The sequence below is a fragment of the Malania oleifera genome, chromosome 10 (genome assembly GCF_029873635.1).
Source record: "Malania oleifera isolate guangnan ecotype guangnan chromosome 10, ASM2987363v1, whole genome shotgun sequence".
NCBI lineage: Eukaryota > Viridiplantae > Streptophyta > Magnoliopsida > Santalales > Ximeniaceae > Malania > Malania oleifera.
This window is the reverse complement of record NC_080426.1, coordinates 1,676,725-1,689,349: the sequence shown is the minus strand read 5'-3', so window position 1 is coordinate 1,689,349 and position 12,625 is coordinate 1,676,725. Positions and strand designations below refer to the sequence as shown.

At 37.5% G+C, this 12,625-nt stretch overlaps 1 protein-coding gene across 1 annotated transcript in view; it reads right to left on the bottom strand.

Moving 5' to 3' along the window:
• The window catches only part of LOC131166450 (uncharacterized), a 28,624-nt gene extending 24,746 nt beyond the window's left edge, over window positions 1–3,878 (bottom strand). The window contains exon 1 of the mRNA XM_058125031.1: window positions 3,629–3,878. The gene's annotated coding sequence lies outside the window, so the exon portion shown is untranslated. The remainder of the gene's footprint in view (window positions 1–3,628) is intronic.
• Window positions 3,879–12,625: the final 8,747 nt, after the last annotated feature.

Here is a 12,625-nt window from a genome sequence, read left to right as displayed (position 1 = left end):
ACAGAAAATTAAGACAGTTGTCACCTCAGGGTGCTGGCATTGAAGCATCCCACCACCATCACCCCACTCCCAAAAATTTTAAATATTTTATATCAAAATTGTTAGGGTGTGGCTCGTACTGGAGTCGGCAGCCGCACCACCCAACCACAATCATTGACGCTAGAAACCGACGGCCACCAAATAGCTGCCTACCATGTTGAATTTGCAGCCACCTTGTATGACTTTCCCCCCTCCCATATGTGTATATATATGTGATGTATGTGAGTGGCAAGTGTGTGGGCTGAGAGCTGTGTGTGTTGTAAGAGGTGTGGTGTACTGTGTGAGGCAGAGTTAATCTTTGTAGAGAGAGAGAGAGAGAGAGTGGAGTTGAGAGCAGTAGCCTCCTCCTCCTCCTCCTCCTTGTAATTCTCCAGGTTATAGTGGATTGCGTGTGCTCCCGTGGATGTAGGTCACAGTGGACCGAACCACGTAAATCTGGTCTTGTATTGTGGTTATATATTTTGCTTGTGCGATTGTTGCTCATAGATTCACCCCCAACAAATGGTATCAGAGCGAGGTTGGAGCAAAATCGCCAAATTTGAGCAAAATTCCCAAATTAGAGCCTCTGCCCAGTAGCTCAAAACTCGTTTTTGAGACCATCACAACGTTCCTCTCATCGGGATGAAGCCAACGGCAGTATCCGGAGCTCAGACAAGGCCACACGCGCTCACACGCGCCAACAACGGAAAGACCACGTCGCCACGCGTCCACATGCGCCACCACGTGCCGGTTGGTGATTGGCAGGTGCACTCACGCACTCTCATGCGCCAGCAAAGGATCGGAAGGTGGGATCACGTGCTCCCACGCGCCTGCGCATGTCTGGCGAGCGTTCGGAGGTTGAAGACGCTGACGTTAGCTGCCACGTAAGCACTGAGTCAACATCCGTGTCAGCAAAGAGTCGGGCCACATAGCGCCACATCAACGCTGAGTCGGCTGCACAGTCAGCAACCACGTCAACGGGGGGACCTACGCCACCTCGGCAGCCAGGACCATGCCACGTCAACAGTTGGGACCCATGGTGGGCCCCATAGGACACGTCAGTAGGTGGGCACAAAATAGGTGGGCCCCGTAGGAAGGCGGTCCTCACGGTGCCGCGTCAGTAGACAGTGTCATAAATATTCCGTTAAAGGAGGGCATATTCCGTTAAAATTGACGAATAGTGACTAGATTTTGACCGATTTGACCTGAAGTTTGATCAGGCTTTTTGGAGTCAGTTCGGGTCGATTTTTCGAACGGTTTGAACCATTTCTTAGGTTTTCGACCGTTCTGGAACCATTGGCGGTGTCCGTTTTGTGAGATTCGGAGCATAATGGCAGGTGTTGGCACTTCAAAATTTGAGGTGGAGAAGTTTGATGGGCGAAACAACTTCAGTTTGTGGCAGAGCACAGTGAAGGATATTTTGGTTCAACAAGGCTTGATCAAGCCGTTGATCAAGAAGAAGCTAGATGATATCAAAGATGATGATTGGACCGAATTGGAGATGAAGACGATCAGCACAATCCGATTGTGTATGGCAAATGAAGTCAAATATTCGGTGTTAGACGAAACCTCACCGATGGAGCTCTAGAAGAAATTGAAGCAAAGATATATGTCGAAGTCCCTTACCAATAAGTTGTTTCTGAAGAAAAAACTTTATCAAATCCAAATGAACAATGGAAGTAGTCTTTTTGATCGCATAAATGATTACAACAAGATTTTGACGCAGTTGTTGAGCCTCGACGTAAAAATTGATGAAGAGGATAAGGTGCTTCTACTTTTACCATCTCTACCAGCTTCATTTGATGGTCCGGTAACTACATTGCTCATGGGGAAGGATACCTTGAAGTTGGATGATGTGATGGCATCACTTCAAGACTCTGAAACGTTATGAAAGTTGATTGTGACATCTCGTGAGCAAGCTTTGATGGCTAATAGTGAGGACAAGGAAGAAGCAAAGATCGAAAGCTTGGAGGTAAACAATGGCATTCAAAATCAAGAAAACGAGATACGAGCGAGGTCGTATGTTATTGGTGTGATAAAAAGGGGCACTTCAAGAGGGACTGTGAAGATAAAAAACGATACGAAAAAGAAAAGAAGACACGGGATGGTGTCAATGTATCAGAGCATGCCACATGACACGGTAATGATAAGGTCCTTGTAACGGCGAACAGCTTACATTGACAAAATCGAAATAATGTGCAGTGTCGATACTACAAGAAGTACGGCCATATAAAGAGCGAGTGCTGAAAATTGACAAGAAAGAACATGAATGCTCGTATTAGTACAAACAATGATGGATAGGTTTTGGACTCTGAGAGCTCAGTTCATGTTTGTTTTAAGAAAGAATTTTTCCATTCTTTCAAAGAAGTTCGCAGTATGGTATCACTCGGTGATGGGTCTTCATGCGATGTCAGAGGGATTGGATCTGTGAAGTTGAAGACGCCTGTTAGAGCGGTCCGTGTTTTGGATGACGTAAATTTCATTCCAAAGATGCGAAGAAATTTGATCTCCCTTGGTCGGTTGGATTCTAAGGGTTGCCAAATCTCTGTTGCAGGTGGAGCTATGGAGGTAACCCAACATGACTCAATGATATTTACTGACAAGGAATCTCGTGGGCTATATCGGTTGATGGGAATCACAGTGGTTGGTAGTTTGGTCTCGGATGATGATAGTAGCATGTCGTCAAAAACGAACAAACGAGTTCGGTTTGCCAATGAAGAAGGCGGTACTCTTTGCATGGTTCAGACATTTGAACCAAACTATGAATATTTGCCTTAATCGAGTTCGTATCAAGGTGGAGCTGTGGACTTGGGAGTTGATACTCGCCAGGGTGGAGATTGTTAGGGTGTGACTCATATTGGAGTTGGCAGCCGCACCACCCAGCCACAATCGTTGACGCTAGAAACCGACGGCCACCAAATAGCTGCCTACCATGTTGAATTTGCAGCCACCTTGTATAATTTTTCCCCATACCATATGTGTATATATATGTGATGTATGTGAGTGGCAAGTGTGTGGGCTGAGAGCTATGTGCATTGTAAGAGGTGTGGTGTGCTGTATGAGGCAGAGTTAATCTTTGTAAAGAGTTGTGGTGTGCTGTATGAGGCAGAGTTAATCTTTGTAGAGAGAGAGAGAGAGAGAGCAGAGTTGAGGGCAGTAGCCTCCTCCTCCTCCTCCTCCTCCTCCTCCTCCTTGTAATTCTCCAGGTTATGGTAGATTGCGTGTGCTCCCGTGGATGTAGGTCACAGTGGACCGAACCACGTAAATCTAGTCTTGTATTGTGGTTATATATTTTTCTTGTGCGATTGTTGCTCGTAAATTCACCTCCAACAAAAATCGTACAATTTCAGATCAAAACTGAAAGGGTTTATTCAGTAACAATCAACAAAATTCACCATCCCGTGGACTTGTACGATAAAAGAACAATGACTCAAGAAAGATTCTAATGGAGGCAGCACGGAGGGGATTAATATCAAACTTTTGCTTGCTTGGATGAAATTTTAGTAATTTGAGATCTTCAAACACATTCACGATGCCTTCAACACAGTAACCGCATGGCTACATAAAAATTTCAGGAAAAAAAAACTAAGGCAGCAAAGAAGATGAAAACCTCATTCGGAAGGAAACTTTCTTTCCCAATGAAGGCTTAGTGTTTCGAATTAAGAGGGATATTTGTATACTCGAGAGACACACACGTGCACGTAGAGAGAGAAAGAGGGCAGAGTTTGATCAGATAATTTGAGAACAACAGATGGAAAGCCTGAGACGATTGGAGTGCTGGAGAACCAACCGGATGAGGAGCCTTCGAATTTCAGACAAGGGAGCAGAAAGAGAGTTTTGTTCGAGAGAGAGAACAGCATGAGGCGACCTAAGCAGACTGAAACGACATCATTTTCGGAGCACTGCGCACGAAAAGCGCCAGTAGAAACTCGCCGGCAAAACTTGTTTGGTATAATATTTAAAATTAAGCTTCTTTTACCCCGTCCCTGACCATGAGGTTTTCTTGTGAAATTAGTCATATTTTCATCATTAAGCATATTTTTATGAAGAAAAATGTGTTTAATACTCTGATTAAGAAGATTTGAACCCTAGACTTTGAACCCTTATGACTTATACCAAGCTTCAAGACCATTAGCATATTACCACGAGAAAATGATGGAAAAAAAAAACAAAGGATCCAAATTCTCATCCCCCCAAACAAATAGCTAGATCGAGATAGTTTAATTCCTCTCATTTTTTACTACCATAATTGTGATGCTCCGAACCCGTCAAGTGGGGTCCGAGTGTCACGTGTTTCAATCACTTGTATCTGATACTATAATTAACATGCACGCAACAAAATATAAATAAATAACCTCAAATAAATACCAGAGTTCTATAAAACAACCCAAAAACGAACACTATAACATCCAAATATCTGTATTCACAACCAACATTTAAAATATAACCCAGTACAAAAATATCAGTATAAATACCAGTATTTCACAATACCCCAAAAGAAATTACCAAAAACAATCCCAGCCTAGACCTTCAAGTCCGATCTCCAGAAGAACCTGAAAAGTTGTTAATCCACTAGAGTAAGACACTTCTCAGTAAGGGTGGAATAAATTATAACAGTGTGTGACAAATAAGTTTTAATATTTATATATCAAAATAAACTGCTTCTCATATAATATCAATAATAACTTAGAAAATGTATCATTAATAACATCACTGACATCTAATATCATACACACATCCAATATGCACAAGTACATAATTTTTATACAAGCGAAAGTCCCTGAGGATAGGAAAAATTACCCGCTCATACAAGTAACTTCCCTCTACTCTAGTATCTAAAAGACACCTACCAGAGCACTCACTTTACTCAGTAAGCTCTCAAGTGGAGAATTATCTCGCTACTAGTATACACATCTTTATTATTTTAAAGGCGAAGGTTTCCGAGGATCGAGATGTCTACCCGTCTATACAAGTAGCATCCCTTTGCACTGATACCAAGAAACTACCTATTAGAGTACTCGTCTTTCCCAGCAAGCCATCGACAGTATGTTTACCTCGCCGCATGCACACATATGCATTCACAATATGTTATATCATTATTATTATGCTATAATTAAATTCACATGCGCATAACATATCCACACAAGAATCATGCATCTCATACTTCGTCTTCCAATGTCCTTAGTATGTGGCCCACATAGAGCAACTGTGTACATATCAGTACGTGACCCACACAGACACCTACGTACTCATTATCTACATATGGCCCACACAGGCACCACTTCCATACAGGGTACAAAACATGACCCACACAGGCACCATCATCCACACAGGATACATAACACAGCCCACACAGGCGCCATCATCTACACAGGATATAACGTGGCTCATATAGGTACCACTCCGACTTCCGCAGCACATGGCCCACACATGCACCACTATTCACCAATATCCAATCCCCATGACCTACCTATAGTACATCAGTAGAACAATCTCCTCAGACCTATCAATGTCCTACCTCATATAAATGACAATATGACGAGCTCTTCGACTTGCTAAAGTCATATCATGATTTATATTTAGATAATATAAAAACCTCCTCATGCCAACGTTATATTGAAATACATACGAATAACCACACCAGTTAGTTCACACGGACATATCAATGCATTATCACATAGGTATCCAACATATCAATACATTCACTCACAATAATCCAATAGATCAATACTTTCCCACACATGAGTCAAACATAACAATTCATTCATTATGTCATAATCATTCCAAACATCCCCACATGCAAACTCAATTACCACAGTAATTCATATTCAATTTATTAGGAAAAATTATTTTCATATCACACGAATTTAATATTATATGCAATTATCTCAAATATAAATCTTAAACAAAATCATCATTTTTCAGTACTCAAGTTGTTCTAAAAAAAATCATATAGATAAATAATAAATTTCATATGCTCGTAAATAACCAGTTTACTTTAATAAAATATTGGTATAATTTTTTTCTCCCCTACCTGATTTTTTGAACCGTGCTTGCAGGGTTCCCAAAATTATACTCGTGGCACTCACTCGAACATTGATTCAATCAAATGAACCCCAATAAAATATTATTTTAACCTTTCATAATTTACAATAATTAAATAACAATTAATTTCTAAATAACTCATTTATCCTAGTTTTGGGATTATGCCTATAATGACCTCACGAGAAATCTGCTCCGCTAAACTTGTAGAGAATCATCCCTAAATTCTCATGGTAGTGTCCGACGTCAATTTGACTTAAAATTTAAGAAAAATTGAAGTAAAAATGAGAATTTGCCTTACCGCAAGAGATATGTTTACGTTACTCCTACGATAAATCCACTTCGGTAGAAATGTCGGTGGCGGAGAATGGGGTCCAGTGGTATTTTCGGATTTTCAATTGGACGAAAATCCGCCGCGAAATCGTAGAGAGAGAAGGAGTAAAGAGCATGAGAGCCTGAGAGCTTGAGAGAGTTTTTTTTTTTCTCTTCTTCTTTCTGCTTCAGGAAGCTTCAACATTAAGTTTCCTTAATAATATTTAATTAATTAATTAATTTTTATTTATTTATTTATTTTATTATTATTATTTTTGGGTTACTACAATAATGTGCTAGAATTTTAAAATTCTAATTGAAATTCAAAAAATATTTTTAAAAACAAATAAAAATCGAGAAAGAGAAAAAATTTTAAATTTACTAAATTCATGACAAAAATTCTTTTCATTATATACATGATTAATTATTAATTTTTCTAAATTTACAATCATGTTTAAATCAACTTCTATTTTGTATTTAATATAAAAAAATACAATAAAATTTTTTTTTTTTTTTCTGTTTCTTTAAATTATTTCTTTCCCTTAATTCAAATCCAACCAAAACACCTTGAATGAAAAAATGAAGCCCCAAGCCTAGTCGGGTTGGCTCAAGAAATAAGGGCGACTTTTAACTTTAGTGACCTCAAAGTTACGGATTTGATTTTCCCTTAGGAGTTTATTCCAATGAATTATCAGGACTACATCAATGGGCCAGCGGCTTTCAACCCTCCAAGTTTGGTATCATACCATAGTATTTAAAATGACGTGATAATGGTTACACTTACCAAATTATCAAAATAAATAAAGTCCCAGGCAAACACATGCATAGGACATACACCGTATGAGTTCTAATTGATCGAGGAGAGTAGACTTATCATCATGATTGAAGTCTTGAAATTCAAACTTTTCCCCATCTCTCCAATCTATTAAAAAAATTATTAGAAATATCACGTGTTTATAATAATAATAATAATATAGACTAAAATTAATTCAGGAAATGCCTTAATTGATAAGTATAAATATAGTAAGGAGCGCAGCTGCTGCCTTCTCAAAATGTCCATTAAGAAATATATTAGATTTAATAGGGTGGTTATAAGTAGTTATATAATGAATTACATTATTATAAAATAAATAATAATATAAAATATTTTATGAGTTCACAATAAAAAAATAAATAAGAAATAATTATTTTTAATTTTGTTATGGAATGTTTATTCTTTTTTTATTATATGTTGAATGAAATAATTAAAAATATATTAAGGATAAGTATTCTCTTGATTCTAAAATTTCAAATTATATTTCATTTTATTCCAATTAATAGCTATTCTGTTGAATCAAATGAGCCGTAAGTACTAGTTAGGACATTGTTGTATATATTGTTATTTTACTATCACTATTGCATTGTAATTATTTTATATTAGTAAAATTTTGTTATTATTTATATTTAAATACTTAATATATTATCTAATTTATTATTAATTACTGAATATATATATATATATATATATATATGTTGACTCTATGAGTCAAATCATGTTTTGATAATGACAAATCATTTGATATTTGACTTGTACAATTGAATTTGTGAATAAGATCATGATTTAGAATGCACGAATAGTAAGCTTAATATGGAAATCACGAGAAACCTAAATTACATATCATTTGACTCAATTCATGGAACTAAAGGAACAAAAGAATGAAGAAGCAAGTTTCAAGTTCAAGATCTTCAATGGGAATGAGTACTTAGAATTGAAAGTATTTACATATGTCATATGATATAATTCGAAACTCAAGCATTTTATTTTTATTTTTATTTTATTTATTTTTAAGAAAAGAGGGCGGCACCTCCATTTATTTATTAATATACCCTCACTTTTGACGGAGGAATACCGTGATTACAAGATAAAACAAAAGGGAGAGTATAGAAAAACCCTCCAAAAAAAACCAACACCAGCAACCAACCAAACTAGGTCAACAAAACTAAACATAACTAACAAAGAAGATAAGAACATAAATACAATCAAAATCAAAACAAAATACATCAAATGAAACTCTAGAGATGAACTACCGACGAACGGAAACGAGATCCCACCTATCCATCCGAAGAATACCTTTCAGATAACGTGGTAGAAGGTATTGTTCTTCGTAAATTACATTGTTTCTCATTTCTCATTTTTTAGCCAGAAAATCAACCGCACTATTGTCTTCCCTATATTGATGCATCACCATGACGTTCAATTCTTCTAACTCCACCACGAGCTTCTCCCAAAATTCCCAAAGATATCACAAAGTACATCTACCTTTCTGAAGCCAATCAACTACAATTCACGAATCACTTTCAATAATCACATTAAAATAAAGCAAACGTTTGCATAAACGAATTCCTCCCATGATTGCTTTTAATTCCGCACTATTATTCGTACCATTGCCAAAATACATTGAAAAAGCCGCTTTTACCATGTCATAGCAATCCCGAATAATTCCTCCACCTCCTGAAGTACCTGGATTGCCTCTACAACTCTCATCACAATTAAGTTTTATCCACCCTACTGGAGATTTAACCCACGAAATAATTTTTCTAGACATGTCACAAACTCTTTAATGCTTAATTTGAAACTCATTCAAAATCTTAATGTCCAACTTCTTCAATTTTTTAAAAGAATTGGTACTCTCGACAATAAAACTAACCCAGAATCGAACATTTCTCCATATTTGATCTGCACTTTGATAAACTCCTTCCATTCTCGCTTTACATCTTCGATTCTAGAGGCACCACGTAATCAAACACAGAATCAGCCCAATTAAAATACCTTTAATAGACGATTTTTGAACATAGTGGAACCAATTTGCCATTTTATTTTTTTAGGGAAGAGATCGTTGGAAAGGAATCCCCAACTCCACACTAACCCGACGCCAAACCTCTGAAGCCACCTCACCTAAAGAAAGAATATGATAAATATTTTCCTGACTTCTCTTAACGCAGCAATCACAAGCCGAAGCCATCGATATACCTTTGGCCTGAATTCTATCATCTACCGCCAAACATCTAAGTCAGGCTTTCCATAAACACATTGAGATTCTTCTGGGTAATAAAGAATGTCAAAACCAATCATTCCACACAAAATTATCATTTCTTCTCCTCACTACCTCCCAAGCCGTTTTTGTAGAAAATTTACCGTCAGGGGCAGGCTTCTAGACAAAACTATCTTGCCCACTTTTACTCGCTGGCACTTGGTGTAAAATTTCCCTTATTTTATCGGCACCAACCAATTCTAGAACTAAATTAGAGTTCCAATTATTATTTAGCCAGCAATCCTTAATACACAGTTTTTTGTTCAAAATATCCTCAATGCTAATAGATAACGGGTCGGATGACAGCCACTTGTCGAACTAAAAAGAAGAGTTCCCACCTCTCACCAAAACTTTAACATTATCCATAACTTCTGGAATTGTGGCCATAATTGATTTCCAGAACCGAGAGTCATTTGATCTCCCTTTCCTTATTAATAAATTATCATTTCTGCAATATTTAGCCCTGAAAAAATCTGCCCATAAATTGTTAGGAGTGAGCAATCTGAAAGCAAATTTCATAAGAAGAGATTTCTGAACTTCCTTAAGATCTCTTAGGCCCAGACCCCCTTCCAAGGTAGGTTTGCAAATTTTCCCCTAAGAGCGCCAATGAATCTTCCTTTTATCTTTCACCTCTCCCCATAAATAATTAGAAAAAATAGAGTTAATGCGAGAAAAAGTGACCTGTGAAACCTTAATAACAGACATCAAATGAATAGGCATGCTAGACAACACATATCTTAATAAAATCAATCTTCCACCTTGCGAGAGCAATTAGATTTCTACCCTGTAATTTTTTTCCTAATCTTCTCCACAAGAGGTTCCAATGTCCTAGAAGTCAATTTTCCAGACACAAAAGGCGCACCCAAATATGTAGCTGAGAATTTACCTTCTATGAAACCCGTGATTCTCAATAAACCACACTTCCGAGCAATAGTGATGTATTTTGAAAGGAATAACGCTGACTTTGTCTTACTGATTTTTTAACCCGACCACTTCTCATACATTTTCAGAGCGTAAACTAAATTTCTAATAGACCTCTTCCCACCATTCACAAAAATAAGAATATCATCCGCATATAACAAATGCGAAACCAATGGGGCCCCAATCGGATGATTAAATTCACCAATCCGACCAGTCTCATAGTTTTTCCTAAGCAACCTTATCAAAACCTCCTCCATTATGATGAATAAATAAGGAGAGAGTGGATCCCCTTGCCGCAAGCCCCTCGTAGATTGAAAAAACCCTTTAAAGGTTTCTGTAAGAACCCGAACTGTGATATATGGATTAATTATGTAAAAGAAGAGTAAAATGGTAAATTGAGCAGAGTTCGTCGATGAGGCCAGGGTTCTTTGACGAAGTCTCTTCTGTTCTCGTTGATGAAATTCAGAGGCTCGTCGACGAGAGAATGCCGAGAGGTTCAGAAAAGTTAGAAATATTCGGCTCATCGACAAGGCCACCATCTCGTCAATGAAGGTAATGGCAAACTCGTCGACGAGGACGCCAATTCGTTGATGAATCCACCCGATTCAAAGGCCTTTAAAAGATATTTTGGGGTTGCTTCTTGGCGAAGATTTGGAAATCCTCTCTCTCTCTCTCTCTTTCTCTCTCTCTGGAATTCAGAGCTCTCTCTCTCTCTCCTCAATTTCTTCACCTTTCGTTGCCTGAATCGTAAATCCAACGTTACTGCATAGATCAGAATGAGATTCTCCTCGTGAATAGTGGATCGAAATCTCCTTTCGGGATTTTTGGGTTTCGAGCTAAAATCGAGGTAAGGCTAGGTTTTCTTTTTTGTTTCAGAATATGTATAGTAGTACAGATTGTAAGCATGTATTGTACTGTGATTTGTAGGTTTCGAAGTCTCGGTTCGTAGTTTTGGGGACCGTAGAGTTCGTAGTTAGAATTCGGGTTAAGGTAAGGGGACTCATTTTATATCAGTTTATTTTCAAAATCAGGATCGGTAAGCTTGTGAGCTATAATCGTATATATGTTTTGGTAACTTATTTGGGAAAATCTATCGGGTAAAAATACGGGATTTTTGGGTTACAGTTTTTGAAAAAATTTGGAGATTTTGTGTATCATCTCTACTTTGTTTGGAAAACCGTTCGTTTTGTTTAAACTGTATTATTGAGATGACTGTTATCCATATTTACATAAACTGTATACTTGAAATGGAAAACGATATGATTTGTCGTAAACCAAATAAGTGTGGTATGTATGGTTGTATGTAATTGTTCCAGGTATGTTGTAAAACAGCTATGTGGCGGCTTATTACCGTACGTTGATATGTGTAGGAGTATGAGCTCTAAAATGATTCCAGGTTTTGTGAAATCGGATAGTGGCGGCTAATTACCGTACGCCGAAACAGTTATGTGGCGGCTAATTACCGTACACTGCCCCATGAAACGGTGTGAAAACCGTGGGCGAGAGTGTCCAGCTCTATATCCGAGGGTGTGAAATATCACTACGTATCCTGGCTGGTCACCGAGGGGTGTGCGCTACACTGTATGGCAATGTAATCACTATGAAGTTCGGGTTTCATGGAGTAGTTGCGTGTTGGCAATGTAATCACTGTGAAACTTTGGATTCATGGAGTAGTTGCGTACTGTTGTGAGCTACATTGTATTGGCAATGTAATCGCTTGAAGTTTTGGGTTTCATAGCGTAGTTGTGTATTAGTGTGATGACATTGATTGTATGTTTTGGGTATCATATGTACTGGAATGCATTTGTTAAAATACTAGAACTGTATGGAAATATTTTTGAACTATATCGTATTGTATGGTGTTATTTTTTGCATAAAATAACACTGGTATGTCACACACTGATATAACCTGCTTTGTTCCTTACTGAGAGGTGTCTCACCCCGAATGTACGTACAAATGTTTTTCAAGTCCATCAGGTAGCCATGTTTAGCATCCTAACATTTGGAAGCAAGGGTGTCGTTAGCAACAGCTAGTGCTTGTTTGGTATGAGTATTTGTATTCGGGTTGTCGGGATGGTTTTTGTAGGCGCCCGGTGTAAAGACTAGGAAAATTTAAAAAGGATTAAAATAATTTAGAAAAAAAATAATAAATAAAATAACAGATAAATAAATAAAAGGAATGATGTGGGAAAAGAAAAAAAATTAAAATTAAAGAAATTAAATTAAATTAAGATAAATTAAATAATTAAATAACTAGTTGT